The sequence below is a fragment of the Panulirus ornatus genome, chromosome 3 (assembly GCF_036320965.1).
Source record: "Panulirus ornatus isolate Po-2019 chromosome 3, ASM3632096v1, whole genome shotgun sequence".
Classification (NCBI taxonomy): Eukaryota; Metazoa; Arthropoda; class Malacostraca; order Decapoda; family Palinuridae; genus Panulirus; species Panulirus ornatus.
This window is the reverse complement of record NC_092226.1, coordinates 60,254,768-60,280,566: the sequence shown is the minus strand read 5'-3', so window position 1 is coordinate 60,280,566 and position 25,799 is coordinate 60,254,768.

Here is a 25,799-nt window from a genome sequence, read left to right as displayed (position 1 = left end):
TATATATATATATATATATATGTATATATATATATATATATATATATATATATATATATATATATATATATATATATATATATATATATATATATATATATAAATACATATATATATAGATATGTATATATATATATATTTATATATATATATATATATATATATATATATATATATATATATATATATATATATATATATATATATATATATATATATATATATATATATATATATATATATATATATATATATATATATTGATGGAGAGAGGTGGGTGGTTATTGGTGCATATGCACCTGGGCATGAGAAGAAAGATCATGAGAGGCAAGTGTTTTGGGAGCAGCTGAATGAGTGTGTTAGCGGTTTTGATGCACGAGACCGGGTTATAGTGATGGGTGATTTGAATGCAGAGGTGAGTAATGTGGCAGTTGAGGGAATAATTGGTATGCATGGGGTGTTCAGTGTTGTAAATGGAAATGGTGAAGAGCTTGTAGATTTATGTGCTGAAAAAGGACTGATGATTGGGAATACCTGGTTTAAAAAGCGAGATATACATAAGTATGCTTATGTAAGTAGGAGAGATGGCCAGAGAGCGTTATTGGATTACGTGTTAATTGACAGGCGTGCGAAAGAGAGACTTTTGGATGTCAATGTGCTGAGAGGTGCAACTGGAGGGATGTCTGATCATTATCTTGTGGAGGCTAAGGTGAAGATTAGTATGGGTTTTCAGAAAAGAAGAGTGAATGTTGGGGTGAAGAAGGTGGTGAGAGTGAGTGAGCTTGGGAAGGAGACCTGTGTGAAGAAGTATCAGGAGAGACTGATTACAGAATGGAAAAAGGTGAGAACAATGGAAGTAAGGGGAGTGGGGGAGGAATGGGATGTATTTAGGGAATCAGTGATGGATTGCGCAAAAGATGCTTGTGGCATGAGAAGAGTGGGAGGTGGGTTGATTAGAAAGGGTAGTGAGTGGTGGGATGAAGAAGTAAGAGTATTAGTGAAAGAGAAGAGAGAGGCATTTGGACGATTTTTGCAGGGAAAAAATGCAATTGAGTTGGAGAAGTATAAAAGAAAGAGACAGGAGGTCAAGAGAAAGGTGCAAGAGGTGAAAAAAAGGGCAAATGAGAGTTGGGGTGAGAGACTATCAGTAAATTTTAGGGAGAATAAAAAGATGTTCTGGAAGGAGGTAAATAGGGTGCGTAAGACAAGGGAGCAAATGGGAACTTCAGTGAAGGGCGTAAATGGGGAGGTGATAACAAGTAGTAGTGATGTGAGAAGGAGATGGAATGAGTATTTTGAAGGTTTGTTGAATGTGTCTGATGACAGAGTGGCAGATATAGGGTGTTTGGGTCGAGGTGGTGTGCAAAGTGAGAGGGTTAGGGAAAATGATTTGGTAAACAGAGAAGAGGTAGTAAAAGCTTTGCGGAAGATGAAAGCCGGCAAGGCAGCAGGTTTGGATGGTATTGCAGTGGAATTTATTAAAAAAGGGGGTGACTGTATTGTTGACTGGTTGGTAAGGTTATTTAATGTATGTATGACTCATGGTGAGGTGCCTGAGGATTGGCGGAATGCGTGCATAGTGCCATTGTACAAAGGCAAAGGGGATAAGAGTGAGTGCTCAAATTACAGAGGTATAAGTTTGTTGAGTATTCCTGGTAAATTATATGGGAGAGTATTGATTGAGAGGGTGAAGGCATGTACAGAGCATCAGATTGGGGAAGAGCAGTGTGGTTTCAGAAGTGGTAGAGGATGTGTGGATCAGGTGTTTGCTTTGAAGAATGTATGTGAGAAATACTTAGAAAAGCAAATGGATTTGTATCTAGCATTTATGGATCTGGAGAAGGCATATGATAGAGTTGATAGAGATGCTCTGTGGAAGGTATTAAGAATATATGGTGTGGGAGGAAAGTTGTTAGAAGCAGTGAAAAGTTTTTATCGAGGATGCAAGGCATGTGTACGTGTAGGAAGAGAGGAAAGTGATTGGTTCTCAGTGAATGTAGGTTTGCGGCAGGGGTGTGTGATGTCTCCATGGTTGTTTAATTTGTTTATGGATGGGGTTGTTAGGGAGGTAAATGCAAGAGTCTTGGAAAGAGGGGCAAGTATGAAGTCTGTTGGGGATGAGAGAGCTTGGGAAGTGAGTCAGTTGTTGTTTGCTGATGATACAGCGCTGGTGGCGGATTCATGTGAGAAACTGCAGAAGCTGGTGACGGAGTTTGGTAAAGTGTGTGGAAGAAGAAAGTTAAGAGTAAATGTGAATAAGAGCAAGGTTATTAGGTACAGTAGGGTTGAGGGTCAAGTCAATTGGGAGGTGAGTTTGAATGGAGAAAAACTGGAGGAAGTGAAGTGTTTTAGATATCTGGAAGTGGATCTGTCAGCGGATGGAACCATGGAAGCGGAAGTGGATCATAGGGTGGGGGAGGGGGCGAAAATTTTGGGAGCCTTGAAAAATGTGTGGAAGTCGAGAACATTATCCCGGAAAGCAAAAATGGGTATGTTTGAAGGAATAGTAGTTCCAACAATGTTGTATGGTTGCGAGGCGTGGGATATGGATAGAGTTGTGCGCAGGAGGATGGATGTGCTGGAAATGAGATGTTTGAGGACAATGTGTGGTGTGAGGTGGTTTGATCGAGTAAGTAACGTAAGGGTAAGAGAGATGTGTGGAAATAAAAAGAGCGTGGTTGAGAGAGCAGAAGAGGGTGTTTTGAAATGGTTTGGGCACATGGAGAGAATGAGTGAGGAAAGATTGACCAAGAGGATATATGTGTCGGAGGTGGAGGGAACGAGGAGAAGAGGGAGACCAAATTGGAGGTGGAAAGATGGAGTGAAAAGGATTTTGTGTGATCGGGGCCTGAACATGCAGGAGGGTGAAAGGAGGGCAAGGAATAGAGTGAATTGGAGCGATGTGGTATACAGGGGTTGACGTGCTGTCAGTGGATTGAATCAAGGCATGTGAAGCGTCCGGGGTAAACCATGGAAAGCTGTGTAGGTATGTATATTTGCGTGTGTGGACGTGTGTATGTACATGTGTATGGGGGGGGGTTGGGCCATTTCTTTCGTCTGTTTCCTTGCGCTACCTCGCAAACGCGGGAGACAGCGACAAAGTATAAAAAAAAAAAAAAAAAAAAAAAATATATATATATATATATATATTATATTCTTATTTTCCTTTGTCGATGTCTCCCGCGTTAGCGAGGTAGCGCAAGGAAACAGACGAAAGAATGGCCCAACCCACCCACATACACATGCATATACATACACGTCCACACACGCAAATATACATACCTATACATCTCAATGTATACATATATATACTCACACAGACATATACATATATACACATGCACATAATTCATACTGTCTACCTTTATTCATTCCCATCGCCACCTCGCCACACATGAAATAACAACCCCCTCCCCCCCTCTTGTGTGCGAGGTAGCGCTAGGAAAAGACAACAAAGGCCACATTCGTTCACACTCAGTCTCCAGCTGTCATGTAATAATGCAACCAAACCACAGCTCCCTTTCCACATCCAGGCCCCACAGAACTTTCCATGGTTTACCCCAGACGCTTCACATGCCCTGGTTCAATCCATTGACAGCACGTCGACCCTGGTATACTACATCGTTCTAATTCACTCTACTCCTTGCACGTGTTTCACCCTCCTGCATGTTGAGGCCCCGATCCCTCACCTCTGACACATATATCCTCTTCGTCAATCTTTCCTCACTCATTCTCTCCATGTGTGCAAACCATTTCAAAACACCCACTTCTGTTCTCTCAACCACACTCTTTTTATTACCACACATCCCTCTTACACTTAATTACTTACCTATTATTACTTACTCGATCAAACCACCTCACACCACATATTGTCCTCAAACATCTCATTTCCAGCACATCCACCCTCCTCCGCACAACTCTATCCATAGCCCACGCCTCGCAACCATACAACATTGTTGGAACCACTATTCCTTCAAACATACCCAATTTTGCTCTCCGAGATAATGATTTCGACTTCCACACATTTTTCAAGGCTCCCAGAATTGTCGCCCCCTCCCCACCCTATGATTCACTTCCGCTTCCATGGTTCCATCCGCTGCTAAATCCACTTCCAGATATCTAAAACACTTCACTTCCTCCGGTTTTTCTCCATTCAAACTTACCTCCCAACTGACTTGACCCTCAACCCTGCTGTACCTAATAACCTTGCTCTTATTCACATTTACTCTCAACTTTCTTCTTCACGCATTTTACCAAACTCAGTCACCAGCTTCTACAGTTTCTCACATGAATCAGCCACCAGCGCTGTATCATCAGCGATCAACAACTGACTCACTTCCCAAGCTCTCTCATCCACAACAGACTGCACACTTGCCCCTCTTTCCAAAACTCTTGCATTCACCTCCCTAACAACCCTATCCATAAACAAATTAAACAACCATGGAGACATCACACATCCCTGCCGCAAACCTACATTCACTAAGAACAATTAACTTTCCTCTCTTCCTACACGTACACATGCCTTACATCCTCGATAAAAACTTTTCACTGTTTCTAACAACTTGCCTCCCACACCATATATTCTTAGTACCTTCCACAGAGCATCTTTATCAACTCTATCATATGCCTTCTCCAGATCCATAAATGCTACATACAAATCAATTTGCTTTTCTAAGTATTTCTCACATACATTCTCCAAAGCAAACACTTGATCCACACATCCTCTACCACTTCTGAAACCACACTGCTCTTCCCCAATCTGATGCTCTGTACATGCCTTCACCCTCTAAATCAATACCCTCCCATATAATTTCCCAGGAATACTCAACAAACTTATACCTCTGTAATTTGAGCACTCACCTTTGTCCCCTTTGCCTTTGTAAAATGCACTATGCAACCATTCCGCCAATCCTCAGGCACCTCACCATGAGTTATACATACATTAAATGACCTTACCAACCAGTCAACAGTACAGTCACCCCTTTTTTAATAAATTCCACTGCAATACGAGGGGACAAAGTTGCTGAATTATAGTAGTCTTTGAAAACCAGCAGTCAGTATTTCAGTTATCTTTCAGATTTTCAAGTTTTCGATAATGTTCCGCATCAAAGGTTACTAACGAATGTTTTCACATGATATAGATAGGATTGGGTAGTACTTTGTCAATAAGGGATTTGGTTGACTGACCGGGAGAAATGAGTAGTGATTAATGGTCAAGCCCTTGAATGGTTAGATGTAACAAAGTAGCGTGCCACAAGAATCAGTTTTGGGACTGATTTTCATTCTTATATACATTAATGTTACACAGTATATGAAATTCCCTGATACTCCTAAATTAGAATATGTCTACTGCTAAAACTGAACATCCGCAGCTCCAAACTGACAAAGACAAATTCATAGACTGGGCTCACAGCTGTGAATTTGTCTAGGGAAATTATCCTCACTCATTGGTGCGACCTCAGTATTGTTCGATATTGGTCACCGTACCTGATTAAACACAGACAGAATAGTACGAATCGGTCTACCAAGATGATTCCCAGATTGAGAAACAAATCCTGAGGGCCAACTAAACGACTTAAATCTATTTCGTTTAAAAGAAAGGTTGAGAGGTATTTTAATACAGGTATTCAGAATAATCAAAGGTTTTGATAATCTAAACAGCTACTTAAAGTACATCTTTTTCAACGGGACTGTGTTCTTATATAATGAGTTTCCAAATACAGTGAATGAAAACAGTTCCATAGCTACGTTTTGAGAATAGACTAGATAGCTATTTCGCTTCAACTCCATGATTAGTATTATCTGCGCCTCTTTAATTACATGAAAACTTCGCAGGTATCTCATTTTTGAAGCATTCGTATGCCTTTCTACTGCTACCATACTAATTTGTGAGCTCCTGACATCTGCAAGGACAAACAGCCTCGTAAAGAATCAGTGGTCTGTTGCTGTGTTTACCTTTTGTAAATGACGCAGCAGTTGGGCAAATGCATGATTGCCCACAAAATATCTGTCATCAAAACGGTTTTATGAAGACAATGGCTCCAGGAATGATATACCCAGATAAACATCAAGCTTCTGCAATCATAAGCCTCTTAGGAAACACCGCTGCAGAGAGAGTCTTTGATTTATGAGAAACTATTAATGCTGGGCATTTGTAGTATTTCCTTTTGCAGTTGATGAAAATAGGAATGTATTAAAGATGAGGGGTGTAATCAAAGTGTAAATTTAAAGGATATGAGGATATAGTGAAGTTAAGAGTTTTGCAAAGATGGCCTTTGACAGTAACTCAGGGGTGTCTCACTCATTAATATGGCGGACCATATTTATTTTAAATGTACTTCATTCGGACTTTAAGCAACAAAAATTATATGAATACAAAACGAAACCACTGGCATTTCACAATATATGTTTATGCCTAGAATATCATATGATATTATAATAGATTATAAAATAATGTACTATAAGAATGTGAGAACAATTTTCAATTTTCATTCCTGGCGTTAATGAAAATACGTAGAGAACAAACGAGAGTTTGGAAATGGTTTCATTGGAACAAAATAACAGGGAGCGACATCTTCAATAGTTTAGTGGAAGTTTTGGGTAAGTTAGGTAATGACTGATCACAGATGAAGCCTCACGAATGGTCGGAAGAGAACCAAGAGTAGCCACAATAGTTAATGGAAAGATTGCTCATCATGAATTCAGATCATCAGTTTCATAATACGTATTGCGTTTTACATCGTTAGTTTGATATGATCATGGAACCTTTACTTGTTAAAACAAAATCTAATGAAGTACTTTTATAGTATAAGAGTGGCTGCTGATTGGAACAGTGACTGAGGACATAGTGCATGCAGACAGCATACATAGATTGAAGAAGTTGTATGAGAGTAGAGGATGTTCAAGAAATGGTGTCCCACAAGTATACAACTCCTTCACCGTACAAATTACAGGTTGTTCAAATGTCTTCTCGAGTAAAGTATTAACCCACATGAGCTGCCATAATTTAGTTATGTCCACTGATTAAGTTGGGAGCTGTAGCGAAACATTTTTATGAAATGCATGAAGAAATTCAGAAGTTTATGGGTCAGAGAGGGAGAACTGTGCTGAAGTTACAAGCTAATGATTGACTTCAAGATCTAGTTTTCATGGTTGATTATTAATCTGAACACAAGGACACAGGGGTGCAATACAATGATGGCTAAATTTCATGACCGTATCCGTGCCTTCCAGATGAAACTTCAGCTTTGGGAAGGTCAGCTTTCAAAGAATAATTTGACATATATTCCAACCTTAAAGTCCCTGCATAACACAGCTGAGTTTGTTTGTGATATTCATAATGAAAAGTACAACGGTAAGATTCCTGAGTTAAGGAATAAATTCCGAGTTAAGATTTTCTTACCTCAAGAACCTTGTGAAAACTGCAACTTTCGAAAACTGTATTTTCGTCAGTGATCAGGAGGCACAGGGGAACTTCAGCTGCAAATAATTGGTTTTCGGGTGGTTGCTTCAAAAATAATCTTTCAAGCGTTGTTATTGGAGCAGTTTATGAGTATTTAGGACCAAGTCATCCCAAGCTAAAGTGTTTTCCCTCAAATATTTTGTTCATATTTTGTACAATTTACGTCGTTGAACAGCTCTTCCTTGTAATGAGCATTAGCAACTCAAGAACTCGTTCACAGTTGACGTAACACCTTCAATTGCTCCAAACTTTGATACATTGCTCCATGTTAAGAAGTGGCAGGTGTCCATTAGCAGCAGTAATGCTCGGTAAAATAAGCTTTTTAGTCACTGACATTTCATTGTTGATCGCTAGTAGTTGTAGACTTGATTTTTCTCTTATTCTTATGATATATCACAGCATCATAATCTATCATAATATCATTTAATAATCTAAGTATACACATATATATTGTAAAATGACAAGGGTTTTGTCTTTTATTTACATAACTTTTGGTTCGCCATAGCAAATGAGTTTGACATCACTAAGTTAGGTCAAAGGCCATCTTCGCAACACCAGAAACTTAACTCTATTCTCATATCCATCAAACTTTCATCTTCATTGCACTACACTCTTATTTTGAATGTTATTTTGATACCACTGGCCTTTGCCATAACCGTTATGGGTCAGGTCAAAGGCTCACTCTACGACAATTTCATTTTCATCGTGTTCTTGATACCACTAGCCGTTTTAACTTACCTCTACAGGTTATTTCAAAGGCCGTCTCCTCAGCACCCTCACCTTCACTATACCCATGTTTTCACTAAACTCTCAATATCACTGGCCCTTGACCTGCCCGTACGGGTAAGTTTGAAGGCTTTTTAGCGAGTATACTTATCAGTTAATTTCTCTACTTTTAATAGGGATTGACTGAGAGGTAGATAAGAGAAAAGAAAAGAAAAAAACGGGGAAAACGTAATAATTATCGTAAACACAGAAGTGACGTAGCTCATGGTTACCTGCTATTGCTGGTGCAGGAGCAGGAAGGGAAGTGAGCTGCTGATGTGAAAGAGGCAAGGGAGGGCTACCACGGTGGCAGTACAGGAGTAAGTTCGGTGAAGCAAGTGTTCCATGGGAGAAATGATGTTTTACTTGTTTTATTTTTGGAGTTAATGAGGAACAAAGGTGAGACAGCCGAAGTCTCAAGGTTGTGTAGCCAGAGTAAGATGTTACCGAGGTACTGTAGCTGTGCTACCAGCACAGCAAGAGGGATAAGGTATAGCCAATTTACCATAGTCTGGAAGTTGTTGTGGTAGAGTTGTGCTAGGGGTGGAAGATGGCTTGGCTGGGTTTCTGTAGTTGCTGCAGGACACGGGCGACAGCGAGGTCCGATGGGAACCTCGTCAACTAGGAAAGGAGTTATTCATCTACTCAAATGCTAGTGACAATGGAAATAGCCCCATATGTTCCTGTCGATGAAGTCACATGGTGAAGGTTTCCAGGTGGCGATAGAGCATCATTGTCTCAGTACCAGGGACGATGTGACTGCCTGACCTCTGTACGTCGTTGCATCCCGGGTATTTGTGAGCCAGATGGCATTGATTGTGTGAGTGTGGCAGCCAAGTCACTGATGGCAGGTCCCTTGGAGATTAAGGAAGAACGTTGATTAGGGTAAGTCTCAATACGTCTCCTGCCGTTTTCAAGGTCAAAACTGTCCACTTTTTGTGGTACCTAACCCATGACACGTGTGTTTTCCCAGGTCACTTGAGGTAACGCGAGATCCTTTGTCAATTTCAAATGCGGACCAGGCCTTTAGGACGTCTGGTCACTGCCAGAGATTAAGCAGAAATCCTATCTTCACTTCATCCATTTTCATTACATCCTCGGAACCACCGGTATATGGATAAGATGCTGAGGAACTGATCCGTAAGCGTCACGTCAGACATATTTTCAGTACAACTATGTTTCTTCAGTATACCAGAGTTAGGATGGTCACTGATGGAGGAGAAAATAAGAAATTAGAATATGAATGTTTTTTTACATAAAGATGGAGACTTTATAATTCCTAAATGATCACAGAGACGTTTGTTATCAAGAATCATGTTCGTAGTAGTTAGTTTGATACCACCAGCTCAGGACAACCTGGAAACTTTATATTGATAACTTTATGAAAACGTTAACATATTTTCTTCTGATAAGAACTGTATGAGTCATAGAGTATATCAGTGGGGTTAATGATGCATGTGAGGATATCAATATTCTCGTTAATGATTCAGATGTGATGTTTTCAATTACAGGATGTTGTTTAAGATACATAACTAGTTGTGTTTAACGAGATAAACTTGCTATATATTTCGTAAGAGGTGGGAAGATCCTGACTCTGCTGCTGTATATGACAGAAGGGGAAAAATAGATGATTTTTAGCCATAACTTCTTTAAATAAAAAAGTTCTCCACACCCCCTAAACCCTGCGTACCTTCCACGGCGTTCCTCTGTTTCCCCTCCCAAGTGCCTGTCAACAACAGGATCAAACGGCTCTGTGTCCATTTCCCTCAAAATACCATCCGTCTTCATTTTATCACGAAGCTCAGGGGAGTGGAATACTGATTTCATTTTGTCCATATAATTAAGTTTATGTAAATGTATGTGCCTGTAGATATGTTTCAGACCGGTGTCTGAAATTGTTGAATTTGCTAAAGGAAATGAAAGATGAAATGGTCTAAGTTCATTTTCGCGTATGGTAGTCCAGCATGGTGGTGGAATAGCAGGCCTATCATGGTGTTGGATGGTTGGTGAATCATTATGTGTCCAGTCGACCGTCATTCAACCCGACAGTTCTGGTGAAGTCTGCAGATACAAAGGACACTCCATTCATGTACTATGAGTACGGACTTTTCCCGTAGACAGGTCTGGACGTGAGAAAGAATCCTGAGGTGGATTCACCATGTCAGTTCCGTTAATCTGCTACAGAACGAGAGCTTTGCTATATAATCTCCTGTTGACTAGAGGGTTTTGTCATACGTCAGCTGCGGGGCTGACTCCGAGTCCCATCTGATGCATGCTAGTCACACAGTAAGGCCTAATATGCTTGTGTCTGCTAGAGCGATGAGCCCCACATGTACAGCTTGGCAGAATGTTACACTGATATTCTGAGCTAGCCTAGACTCGAATCTTCTAGGATCAGAAGGATACATGTTCCTTAACTTTAGTATTCCAAAGATATGTGAGACTGGGACGGACGTCCTGTGAGTTACAGTTGGTTAGGAAAAGTCAAGTTTGGCTTTTCATTTAGCAGCATATGAAAAACGTCTTCAAACATCCTGAGGAGTATATACCAAATAATATAAAGACATAAAGGAAGAGAGAGAGAGAGAGAGAGAGAGAGAGAGAGAGAGAGAGAGAGAGAGAGAGAGAGAGAGAGAGAGAGAGAGAGATCGGTAATGTAAATAAATTACCTCCAGCAGAGCCATAATTCTACGTAATAGGATGAGGAGTTTACTAATTACCAAAAATGTCAGTCTTGAAAAGAATGGTTCTCTTGGATCTGGAAATATAAAGAAGTACAAAGGGGTTAGAATAGCAACAGACCGTTAGGTCTGCGAGACTTTTTGTGATAGTGGAAGATATCAGAAGCTCAAAGATTAGTGAGGTAAAAGTTAGTAGATATACAGATGATTCAAAGATAAACTTACAGTTTATCAATGTGACTAAGGGGGTGCAAATAATGTATATCTTGAACTTGAAGAGAAATATGTATCACGTATGTTCTTAAACGTATCAATCGCTCTGCTTTCAACCGCTCTAATTGGTAAATCATTCCGTGTGTTAATAATCCCATTGAAGAAAAAGTACTTCGTCTTCTTCGAAGTAAAACGTTTGCCCACGAGTTTATATCCATTACTGCAATTGGAGTCAGACGAATCAAGTCTTCGAGTATCTTGTAAGATTATGATTATCAAAACTTTTGAAAAGTCTTATTACTTGTATAAGATCAGTTCTTAATCTCTCTTCATTAAGGGAAATAGATTTAAGTCGTTTAGTCTCCTTTCATAGGATTTGTTTCTCGGACTGGGAATCATCTAGTCAGCTCGAAGCTACACTCTCTCCATTCTGTCTATGTCTTATTTTTGTTAGGCTGACCAAAACTGCACAGGGGGGGAGGGAGACAAACAAATGAGCCGCAAAGAGTAGGGATGATTTCCCTAAATCTAAAATCGAAGGTTCTAACTCTAAATCCGAGAAAATGTCCAAGTTCATCTTTAGACTTATTTCGCAACTTAGCATCACCAGTGAATTTTAATATCGTACAATGCGGCCCATTATCAATATCATTGATATATATGAGAAAGAGAAACACACCAAAGACTGATCCTTGTGGCACTCCACTTGTTACGTCTAACCGATCTCAGGCTTGACAATTAATCACATCCCTTTGTTTACGGCCAGTCAACTAATTTCGTATCCACAGAAGCACAACTATATCAGTGAATACCATGTGACTTAATTTTTGCTGGTAACGTTTGATTTCTGTTAATCTAAACAAATGACATCAACTGTTTTACTTAATCATTCATGTTGATTATACAGCACAAGAAATCAAGCAGATTTGTCAGACATAAACGATCTCGTTGAAAACCATGCTGAGAAATGTTACTAAATGGTGGTCCTCTAAATGGTTTACAATTTTGTCTCGAATAATGGTTTCCATAAGTTTTTCAACTACAGACGTTAAGCTTATTGGGCGATGATTTTCAGTCAGTGACTTTTTACCATTTATGAAAATTAACAAACTCCCATATATCTAGAACTTTCCCCATAGCAAATGACTTTTTGAAAACAGCAGTCAAGGACTAAACTATTTCATTTTTCGCCTCTTCCATTGTCCTCAGATGAAACTTATCAGGACCTGCCGTTTCATATATTTTCATTCAGTTTATTCATCTTTGATGTCAGTCTAATGCACAACGTCCTTCCCTCGTATCAGTAAAAGTATTTGGGATTTGAATGGTGACTTCGATCGTAAATACAGAGGCAAAGAAATTGATTTAAGAGTTTTGACATGGCTTTGCTTTCTTCAACTAAGGTCATGACTATCTTGCTTCTAACATGAACATGAAACTTCTTATGGGTTCTTTTGCTATTTTCGACAATATGCTCTTCATACGGATATTTACTTTGCCGTAAAATTCCTTCGATTCTCTATGCAGGCTTATATACCTTGTTCTATCATGCCGGTTATTGGTCTCTTTGTGTCTTACGAGCTGCTTTCTTAGACAACAGGCGCTAATTCATTTCACTGTTCGAACGCCTTGGCTATATCTTAGAAATGGACTTAGTGCCACGCGTTGGAACGTTTGCTTATTTTTTACCGCTTTGAAGATTTTCTGAGGGATTTCCAAGCTAAGTTCATGTTTTCATTGATTATTACATCCCAGATTTGCCTGTCAAGAGCAATGGGAATATCATTAAAACTTGCGAGTACAAATTCGGGTATTTTTTCGCGAATGTTGAGAGCATATATGGTATTGGATCCAAGCAAACATATCCTAGATCTTTCACTGATAAATCTCTTGATTAGGCAAATAAATCATTATATGGAGCTAACCCCAAACTTCCTAGTGATTCCAAGAATTATTTAATCTTGTCTTCTAGTGATAATTCTGCGATGGTTCCGTACCTGCTTAAGGTATTTCATGTGAACGTAGCCTACAGAAATAAAAGTCCTATTAAGAATACTTCAATCGAAAACTCAGCAGAAAATTCTGCGTGTTGTTCGCAGGAGGCGGCATCCTGCTGTCCCCCTTCACATGTGTGTGTGAGGTTTACGGTATTTGGGTCTGGCATCATGCCTGTCATAGAATTGTATTATGTGGCCAAGACAGATTAAACCGTTTACAGACATTGCTTACGACAGAGCGGTTCGGTTTGTATAGACCTTCACCAATATTCATTTTGCAATTCTTTGTGTCTTTAGTAAGGAAAAATTCAATAACATTTTTCTTGATCAGAGAAATACAAATGTTAACTGAAGTAGCATAGGTCCAATCCAGAAGGTGGTCAAAATCTCTAATGTGAACAGACAAGGCATTGGAAACCTGGCCTGTTCAGATGCAACATTCATGTTGCTTAAGTCTAACAAAGAGATCCTTATCAGTGTGTTCTATATGAAAGACATTACAGCTTGTGCAGTGCTTTCTCTAAACACAGACCGTGGTATTTTCCGATGAATCTCAAATCAAAATATTCCTAATAGTATTGGTATTGCTGAAGGCTACATTCACATTACAGGGACTGAGTAGGTGAGGAACTAAAGAGAAACTATCACTAAATCTAAATACTAAAAGATTCTTGGTATCATGGGAAGGTTTTAAGTTAATTCTGTGAAATGATTTCTTTGCCAAATTAAGATCTAGGATATCTTAACTTGCATTCAGTATCATATACCTTCTCACGCTCTTCAACAATGAATTCTGGACAACATATAGCGATACCCATGGGAGAAAAATTCAACAGGAACGTTGACCATCAAATTTTGTCATGTCTCAAGTAATAAGGAATATATGAACTAACCTTGGTGGGTTTTCTTTAGATTTTGAGCTTTAACATGTTACCAACCCCATGAATCAAGCAATCTAAAAATTGTTACATAAAATCATTTTTTTTAACGACAGTAATATGACTAAAGGTACTAAACTGTTAAACAAAGAGAAAAATCTTTGTAGATTTACACTTGGCTAGACAACAAAAACATCATATACATACCTGAAACAGATTGCGTGAGAGGGTAGAATATTCCTTAGCAATTCTGCTTCAAGAACTTCCATATATGAATTACTTAACTTTTGGTCATAAGATTATCTACTCATTTAAAATACACCGTCTTTGATACACAGCTTTATCCGTTCAAGAATATCAGAATTTGAAACAGACAAGTCAAGATTATCCACAGCATCCACCAGATATTCTCATAGGTCATCAACTGAAATATTCGTGAAGAGGGATGACTCATCAAGCTTAAAGTATGAAAATCGAAAGGTACTTGAACATTAATAAGCTAATTAGCCAACTTGATTATTCATGATGTTAGAATTCAATGCATTGCCAACCAGTGGGCCTAATAAAGAAACTAATCATTTTGATGACTTGTACGTGACTGAGCCTACTGAGATCTTCATGGGTCTTGCTGGATAGTTTTTGGCTTATGTGTTTAAGTAGGTCCGTACATACATGTTAATGAAGTGGACAATAATGTAAACATCTTGATGATAGAGTCATTACCTTTCAATAGCAACTTTAGTTGTTTGTTAAAGCGAGAGTTAACAGTGTCTAGTGGATTTCTATCAAGTTTAAAGTATCTTGTAGCATCACATAAAAGACCATTCATTTTTGAAAGATGATTAACTTCGTTCATATCAACAACTGCACTACTCTTATCTGCTTTACCTATATGTAGTACACTATCTTTCTTTAAAATGTTAATGTCACTGAAGTTTTTTTTTTGGAGAATTTGGAACAGCTGGCCTGACATTCTAGTTTATACCTTTACAAATGTTCACTTCATCCTTAGACAATTCACTGTATGTTTCCAAGTTAAGAGCTATATTGCAATAACAATACAATCGACTTCCTTGTTTGAGCAAACAATACCAATACCATGACCCTAGGATACACAAAGTATCTTTGTCGAGATGTTTATCAGAAAAGTTCATCATGAGAGGACGGGGATGCTTTTAGTCCACTCACTATTTTCAAAAGGTTTTGTTAACTTCCGATTCACTTTTCTTTGAAGACTATTCCGTTTACTTCCTAAATAGTCATAGCAGTAATCCAACATACAGTTGTTTTACTTTGTAGTTATAACCATTTGGGAGTCATGTTTCTTCTCTCTTGAAATGCGGAAGGTCTCGCCATATCAATCTTCGTTAATTCAGTATGTTTCTTGAAAATGATTCGTTGAAATTCATCGAACGGCCAACCAGACATCACCGACACGCATTGCGAAAGGATGGATCTATGAAGATTTTTTTCATGTAGGTATCTCGGAAGGAATTCCATTCATAAATTCAGTTTGTAGGCCTTGATTAAGGATGTAGCGTGAGCCGCAACGAAAGGGAAAGCCTAGGCGAACTTGCAGAGTAGTGGAAGATAAGCTCGGTATCCATGTTACATTAAGTTCACCGTGATACCCGTGATCTACTACTTGCTGATAGCCTTGAGGAAAAATGAAACATGATAAGTCCCGAGTGCACTTTCGTGTACATTGCATATTCAAGAGAGGAATATGTACAGAAGGCAACTCAGCTCCGCCTCCCATACATAAATACATACAAATATATGAAGTTGAAATCGCACTTCAGTAGTTCATATAATTCTATCTGACATGTAATTTTCTATACATGTGGCACGACATAATTCTTGGGAAAAATCCACTTCATCACATCGGGGTACCGCCGAATAGCACCAAAATGTACAAACAAACCACTGTCTGCTATGACCAGCAGTAACCGTTAAACGGGAGAGTGATTCAGAGGGTCACGTGGCGGGGGTTGACCTGGATAGCTGGGTATGTCTTGAACAATTTTATCTAATGTTTTCGTGTTATGTCATTTGTTTCGTAATGATTTGGTTAATGTTAGGATGGCTTTTAAAGTTAAAGGTGAACAAACTAATGTTCACAGTATTAGCAAATAAGAAAGATTCAATGACGTTGCGTGTGGCATGATCAGCGGAAGGATATAGAATATCGGGATTCGCAAGATCTATGTGGTGATCATTTTCATGAAAACATGAGCGATCGCATTTTTGTGGTCATCCCTTCGTACTACATGAACGTACTTTCGTGTAATAATCACATCATCAGGGGAGAACAACAGAGAATTATAAGTCAGTTGGTATACATCGAAGAGACGAAGCTAGGACACCATTTAGTAAACATGCGCTTGTCCAAAACATAGGGGTAAGATATCAAACTCTAATGTTATGAACAATGTAGATTTAGTCAACAAGCTAAACAATGTCAATGTTAATTTTGATTTCAAACTAGTTAGCTTTGATGTTTCCTCACTTTTCACTAAAGTTCCAGTTGATGGCCTTTGAGAATATCTATTTGATGTCTTGGAAAATATTCATTTACTTGTTTCAAAGTCTGTTTTCACTGAACTGATAAAATTGTGTATAAAAGACTGTGTATTTCAATTCATGGAGATTATTATGCTCAAAAATTTGGTATGGCAATGGGTAACCGTCTTTCACCTATACTAATTGATCTTTATATGGAACTTTTTTAAACAAAATTACTAAAGGATATCTTACCTTCTAATGCAATTTGGTTTAGGTATGTAGATGATGTTCTTTGTGTTTGGCCAATAAATGAAAATTTACAAATGTTACTCCCCTTACTTAACAATTTAATACCTTCCATCAAATTTACTGTAGAAATTGAAAATAATGGTATGTTACCAATTCTAGATTGCATGATCCATAGGCAAGGAAACAAGTTTAAGTTTAGCATATACAGAAAACCTACTAATGTATGCTCATATATCCATTATTACTCATTTCAACATGACAGAGTTAAATTATCATTTCGATCTATGTTCCTCAGGGCATTACGTATTTCTAGTCCAGAGTTTGAGAAGATAGATTCTATTGGATCTAAGTTAAAGTACCATAGATCTTTCATTAATAAATCCCTTAAGTTGGCAAAGAAATCATTTTATAGAGTTGAGCCCAAACCTCCCTTTGACACCAAGAATCTTTTAGTTCTCCCTTTTAATAATAATTTCACTTTACTGGCCATGTTGCTTAAATCCTTTAATGTAAATGTTGCCTTTAGCAACAATAATACCATACACAATATCTCAATCAGGAATTCACCAAAAAATCTTCTTGGATACATCTATAAAGTGCCATGTAGATACTTTGATAAATTTCATGTTGGTCAAACTGGTAATGATCTTTCTGTTAGACTTAAGCAATATATGCATAGTATAAGAACGGGATAAGAATCAAATGCCTTGTATAATCACGTTAAAAGCTGTGATCATTGCATTGACAGGAGTAATGCCATCTCTGTTATTAACTCCATTACCACAAGTAGTATCATTTAATCTTCTATTAGTAAGTACACAAAGAATTATAATCTTAATATTAAAGGTGGTGTATACAAATTAGATAACTTTATTGTTGATAAAATTTATGAAATAATAAGCTTATGAACGCTCGTTGTATGTTTTGGACAATCGGATATTTACCAAATGGCGTCCTAGCTTTTCCTCTTCGACGTATATCAACTGACTTATGTTTCTCCCCTGGCGATGTGATTATTACACGAAAGCGCAGTGGGGAACTTATCGTGTTTCATTTTTTTTTTTTTTTTTTTTTTTTTCCCAAAAGAAGGAACAGAGAAGAGGGCCAGGTGAGGATATTCCCTCAAAGGCCCAGTCCTCTGTTCTTAACGCTACCTCGCTATCGCGGGAAATAGCGAATAGTATGAAAAAAAATATATATATATATATATATATATATATATATATATATATATATATATATATATATATATATATATACTATCCCTGGGGATAGGGGATTAAGAATACTTCCCACGTATTCCCTGCGTGTCGTAGAAGGCGACTAAAAGGGGAGGGAGCGGGGGGCTGGAAATCCTCCCCTCTCGTTTTTTTTTTTTTTTTTTTTTTTTTTTCCAAAAGAAGGAACAGAAAATTGGGCCAGGTGAGGGTATTCCCTCAAAGGCCCAGTCCTCTGTTCTTAATGCTACCTCGCTAACGCGGGAAATGGCGAATAGTTTAAAAGAAAGAAAGAAATATATATATATATCATACAAAGCTCCAACAGCCAGGATCGAACCTGGGACCCCTTGTGCAAGAGGCAGGCATGCTAACCGCTAGGCTAAGGGTCTGTATAATAGGAAACAACTATTCGAAATACTAAGTACTCGAAAAATGGCCCAACCCACCACATACACATGTATATACATATACGTCCACACGCGCACATATCCATACCTATACATCTCAACGTATACATATATATACACAGACAGACATATACATACATACATATGTACATAATTCATACTGTCTGCCCTTATACATTTCCATCGCCACCCTACCACATATGAAATAACAACCCCCTCCCCACCATGGGCGGGAGGTAGCGCTAGGAAAAGACAACAAAGGCCACATTCGTTCACACTCAGTCTCTAGCTGTCATGTCTAATGCACAGAAACCACAGCTCCCTTTCCACATCCAGGCCCCACAGAAATTGCAATAGATTACCCCTGACGCTTCACATACCCTCGTTCAATCCATTGACAGCATGTCGACCCCGGTATACCACATCGTTCCAATTCACTCTATTCTTGCATGCCTTTCACCCTCCTGCATGTTCAGGCCCCGATCACTCAAAATCTTTTTCACTCCATCTTTCCACCTTCAATTTGGTCTCCCACATCTCTCCACCTCTGACACATATATCTTTTTTGTCAATCATTGCTCACTCATTATCTCCATGTGACCAAACTATTTCAAAACACCCTCTTCTGCTCCCTCAAACACACTCTTTTTATTACCACACATCTCTCTTACCCTATCGTTACTTGATCAAATCACCTCACACCACATACTGTCCTTAAACATCTCATTTCCAGCACACTTCACTTCCTCCAGTTTTTCTCCATTCAAACTTACCTCCCAGTTGACTTGTCCCTCAACCCTACTGCACCTAATATCGTTGCTCTTATTCACATCTACCCTCAGCTTTCTTCTTTCACACACTTTACCAAACTCAGTCACCAGCTTCTGCAGTTTCTCACCCGAATCAGCTACCAGCGCTGTATCAACAGCCAACAACAACTGACTCACTTCCAAAGATCTCTTATCCACAACAGACTGCATACTTGCCCCTCTTTCCCAAACTCTTGCATTCACCTCCCTAACAACCCCATCCATAAACAAATTAAACAACCATGGAGACATCACACACCCCTGCCGCAAACCTACATTCACTGAGAACCAATCACTTTCCTCTCTTCCTACACGCACACATGCCTTACATCCTCGAAAAAAACTTTTCACTGCTTCTAACAACTTGCCTCCCACACCATATATTCTTAAAACCTTCCACAGAGCATCTCTATCAACTCTATCATATGCCTTCTCTAGATCCATAAATGCTACATACAAATCCATTTGTTTTTCTAAGTATTTCTCACATACATTCTTCAAAGCAAACACCTGATCTACACATCTCTACAACTTCTGAAATAACACTGCTTTTCCCCAATCTGATGCTCCTTACATGCCTTCACCCTCTCAATCATTACCCTCCCATATAATTTACCAGGAATACTCATCAAATTTTTTTTTTTTTTTTTTTGCTTTGTCGCTGTCTCCCGCGTTTGCGAGGTAGCGCAAGGAAACAGACGAAAGAAATGGCCCAACCCACCCCCATACACATGTATATACATACGTCCACACACGCAAATATACATACCTACACAGCTTTCCATGGTTTACCCCAGACGCTTCACATGCCTTGATTCAATCCACTGACAGCACGTCAACCCCGGTATACCACATCGCTCCAATTCACTCTATTCCTTGCCCTCCTTTCACCCTCTTGCATGTTCAGGCCCCGATCACACAAAATCTTTTTCACTCCATCTTTCCACCTCCAATTTGGTCTCCCTCTTCTCCTCGTTCCCTCCACCTCCGACACATACATCCTCTTGGTCAATCTTTCCTCACTCGTTCTCTCCATGTGCCCAAACCATTTCAAAACACCCTCTTCTGCTCTCTCAACCACGCTCTTTTTATTTCCACACATCTCTCTTACCCTTACGTTACTTACTCGATCAAACCACCTCACACCACACATTGTCCTCAAACATCTCATTTCCAGCACATCCATCCTCCTGCGCACAACTCTATCCATAGCCCACGCCTCGCAGCCATACAACATTGTTGGAACCACTATTCCTTCAAACATACCCATTTTTGCTTTCCGAGATAATGTTCTCGACTTCCACACATTCTTCAAGGCTCCCAGAATTTTCGCCCCCTCCCCCACCCTATGATCCACATTCGCATCCATGGTTCCATCCGCTGCCAGATCCACTCCCAGATATCTAAAACACTTCACTTCCTCCAGTTTTTCTCCATTCAAACTCACCTCCCAATTGACTTGACCCTCAACCCTACTGTACCTAATAACCTTGCTCTTATTCACATTTACTCTTAACTTTCTTCTTCCACACACTTTACCAAACTCAGTCACCAGCTTCTGCAGTTTCTCACATGAATCAGCCACCAGCGCTGTATCATCAGCGAACAACAACTCACTCACTTCCCAAGCTCTCTCATCCCCAACAGACTTCATACTTGCCCCTCTTTCCAAAACTCTTGCATTCACCTCCCTAACAACCCCATCCATAAACAAATTAAACAACCATGGAGACATCACACACCCCTGCCGCAAACCTACCTCTGTAATTTGAGCACTCACGCTTACCCCCTTTGCCTTTGTACAATGGCACTATGCAAGCATTCCGCCAATCCTCAGGCACCTCACTATGAATCATACATACATTAAATAACCTTACCAACCAGTCAACAATACAGTCACCCCCTTTTTTAATGAATTCCACTGCAAATACTCTTGCATTCACCTCCCTAACAACCCCATCCATAAACAAATTAAGTAATAGAGACATCACGCACCCCTGTTGTAAACCAACATTCACTGAGTAGGAATCACTTTCCTCTCTTCCTACTCTACTCATACCTTACATCCTCGATAAAAACATTTCACTGCTACCGACAACTTGCCTCCCTGACCATATATTCTTAATATCTTCCACAAAGCATTTCTATCAACTCTATCATATATCTTCTCCAGATCCATGAATGCTACATAGAAATCCATTTGCCATTCTGAGTATTTCTCATATACGTTCTTCAAATCAAATACCTGATCCATGCATCCTCTACCACTTCTGAAACCACACTGCTCTTCCTCAATCTGATGCTCTGTACATGCCTTCACCCTCTCATATAATTTTCCAGGAATACTTAACAAACTTATACCTCTATAATTTGAGCACTCACTTTTATCCCCTTTGCCTTTGTATAATGGTACTATGCAAGCATTCTGCCAATCCTCAGGCACCTCAACATGAGTCATACATGCATTAAATAACCTTACGAACCAGCCAACAATACAGTCACCCCTTTTTTTAATAAATCCCACTGCAATACCATCCAAACCCTCTGCCTTGCAGGCTTTCATCTTCCGCAAGCTTTTACTACCTCTTCTCTGTTTACCAAATCATTTTCCCTAACCCTCTCACTTTGCACACCACCTCGACCAAATCACACTATATCTGCCACTCTATCATCAACCACATTCATCAAACCTTCAAAATACTCATTCCATCTTCTCATATCACCACTGCTTGTTTTCATCTCCCCATAGGCCCCTTTCAATAATGTTCCCATTTGTTCCCTTGTCTTACGCACTCCTATTTACCTCCTTCCAAGAAATCTTTTTTATTCTACCTAAAATCTAATGATACCCTCTCACCCCTACTCTTATTTGCCCTCTTTTTTACCTATTGCACCTTTCTCTTGACCTCCTGCCTCTTTCTCTTATAAGTCTCCCAGTCATTTGCATTATTTCCCTGTAAAAATCGTCCAAATGCCTCCTTCTTCTCTTTCTTTAATAATCTTACATCTTCATCCCATCACTCACTGCTCTTTCTAATCTGCCTACCTCCCACGCTTCTCATGCCACAAGCACCTTTTGTGCTTCCCTAAATACATCCCATTCCTCAACCACTCCCGTTACGTGCTATTTTCTCACCTTTTTCCATTCTGTATTCAGTATCTCCTGGTACTCCTTACACAAGTCTCCTTCCCAAGCTTTTCTTTCATACTATTCGCCAATTCCCGCGTTAGCAAGGTAGCGTTAAGAACACAAGCTGGGCCTTTGAGGGAATATCCTCACAAGGCCCCCGTCTCTGTTCCTTCTTTTGAAAAATTTAAAAAAAAATGAATTGGAGGGGAGGATTTCCAGCCACCCGCTTTCTCTCCTTTTAGTCGCCTTCTACGACACGCAGGTAATACGTGGGAAGTATTCTCCCCAATCCCCAGGAATGATATGTATATGTATATATATCCCTGGGGATAGGGGATTAAGAATACTTCCCACGTCTTCCCTGCGTGTCGTAGAAGGCGACTAAAAGGAGACGGAGAGGGGGGCTGGAAAACCTCCCCTCTCGTTTTTTTTTTTTTAATTTTCCAAAAGAAGGAACAGAGGGGGCCAGGTGAGGATATTCCAAAAAAGACCCAGTCCTCTGTTCTTAACGCTACCTCGCTAACGCGGGAAATGGCGAATAGTTTAAGAAAAAAGAAAAAAAAAATATATATATATATATATATATATATATATATATATATATATATATATATATATATATATATATATATATATATATATAGTGGTGATGTGAGAAGGAGATGGAGTGAGTATTTTGAAGGTTTGTTGAATGTGTTTGACGATAGAGTGGCAGATATAGGGTGTTTTGGTCGAGGTGGTGTGCAAAGAGAGAGGGTTAGGGAAAATGATTTGGTAAACAGAGAAGAGGTAGTAAAAGCTTTGCGGAAGATGAAAGCCGGCAAGGCAGCAGGTTTGGATGGTATTGCAGTGGAATTTATTAAGAAATGGGGTGACTGTATTGTTGACTGGTTGGTAAGGTTATTTAATTTATGTATGATTCATTGTGAGGTGCCTGAGGATTGGCGGAATGCGTGCATAGTGCCATTGTACAAAGGCAAAGGGGATAAGAGTGAGTGCTCAACTTACAGAGGTATAAGTTTGTTGAGTATTCCAGGGAAATTATATGGGAGGGTATTGATTCAGAGGGTGAAGGCATGTACAGAGCATCAGATTGGGGAAGAGCAGTGTGGTTTCAGAAGTGGCAGAGGATGTGTGGATCAGGTGTTTGTTTGAAGAATGTAAGAAATACTTAGAAAAGCAAATGGATTTGTATGTAGCATTTATGGATCTGGAGAAGGCATATGATAGAGTTGATAGAGATGCTCTGTGGAAGGTACTAAGAATATATTTTGTGGGAGGCAAGTTGTTAGAAGCAGTGAAAAGTTTTTATCGAGGATGTAAGGCATGTGTACGTGTAGGAAGAGAGGAAAGTGATTGGGTCTCAGTGAATGTACGTTTGCGGCAGGGGTGTGTGATGTCTCTATGGTTGTTTAATGTTTATGGATGGGGTTTTTAGGGTGGTGAATGCAAGAGTTTTGGAAAGGGGGCAAGTATGAAGTCTGTTGTGGATGAGAGAGCTTGGGAAGTGAGTCAGTTGTTGTTCGCTGATGATACAGCGCTGGTGGCTGATTCATGTGTGAAACTGCAGAAGCAGGTGACTGAGTTTGGTAAATTGTGTGAAAGAAGAAAGTTAAGGGTAAATGTAAATAAGAGCAAGGTTATTAGGTACAGTAGGGTTGAGGGTCAAGTCAATTGGGAGGTAGGTTTGAATGGAGAAAAACTGGAGGAAGTAAAGTGTTTTAGATATCTGGGAGTGAATCTGGCAGCGGATGGAACCATGGAAGCGGAAATGAATCATAGGGTGGGGGAAGGGGCGAAAATCCTGGGAGCCTTGAAGAATGTGTGGAGGTCGAGAACATTATCTCGGAAAGCAAAAATGGCTATGTTTGAAGGAATAGTGGTTCCAACAATGTTGTATGGTTGCGATGCGTGGGCTATGGATAGAGTTGTGCGCAGGAGGATGGATATGCTGGAAATCAGATGTTTGAGGACAATATGTGGTGTGAGGTGGTTTGATCGAGTAAGTAATGTAATGGTAAGAGAGATGTGTGGAAATAAAAAGAGCGTAGTTGAGAGAGCAGAGGAGGGTGTTTTGAAAGGGTTTGGGCACATGGAGAGAATGAGTGAGGAAAGATTGACCAAGAGGATATATGTGTGTGAGGTGGAGGGAACGAGGAGAAGTGGGAGACCAAATTGGAGGTGGAAAGATGGAGTGAAAAAGATTTTGAGTGATCGGGGCCTGAACATGCAGGAGGGTAAAAGGCGGGCAAGGAATAGAGTGAATTGGGTCGATGTGGTATACCGTGGTCGACGTGCTGTCAATGGATTGAATCAGGGAATGTGAAGCGTCTGGGGTAAACCATGGAAAGTTGTGTGGGGCCTGAATGTGGAAAGGGAGCTGTTGTTTCGGGCATTATTGCATGACAGCTAGAGACTGAGGGTGAACGAATGTGGCCTTTGTTGTCTTTCCTTAGCGCTGCATCGCACACATGAGGGGGGATGGGGATGTTATTCCATGTGTGGCGAGGTGGCGATGGGAATGAATAAAGGCAGACAGTGTGAATTGTGCGCATGTGTATATATGTATGTGTCTCTGTGTGTATTTATATGAGTACATTGAGATGTATGGGTATGTATATTTGCGTGTGTGGACGTGTATGTATATACATGTGTATGGGTATGTGTATTTCGTCTCTTTCCTTGCGCTACCTCGCAAACGCAGGAGACAGCGACAAAGCAAAATAAATAAATGAATTTATATATATATATATATATATATATATATATATATATATATATATATATATAAAAATGAATAAATGAATTTATATATATATATATATATATATATATATATATATATATATATATATATATATATATATATATATCCCTGGGGATAGGGGAGAAAGAATACTTCCCACGCATTCCTCACGTGTCGTACAAGGCGACTAAAGGGGACGGGAGCGGGGGGCCAAAAACCCTCCCATCCTTGTATTTTAACTTTCTAAAAGGGGAAACAGAAGAAGGAGTCACGCGACGAGTGCTCATCCTCCTCGAAGGCTCAGATTGGGGTGTCTAAATGTGTGTGGATGTAACCAAGATGAGAAAAAAGGAGAGATAGGTAGTATGTTTGAGGAAAGGAACCTGGATGTTTTGGCTCTGAGTGAAACGAAGTTCAACGGTAAAGGGGAAGAGTAGTTTGGGAATGTCTTGGGAGTAAAGTCAGGGCTTAGTGAGAGGACAAGAGCAAGGGAAGTAGCACTACTCCTGAATCAGTTGTGGGAGTATGTGATGGAGTGTAAGAAAGTAAATTCTAGATTGATATGGGTAAAACTGAAAGTTGATGGAGAGAGATGGGTGATCATTGGTGCAAATGCACCTGGGCATGAGAAGAAAGATCATGAGGGGCAAGTGTTTTGGGAGCAGCTGAATGAGTGTGTTAGTGGTTTTGATACATGAGACCGGGTTAGAGTGATGGGTGACTTCAATGCAAAGGTG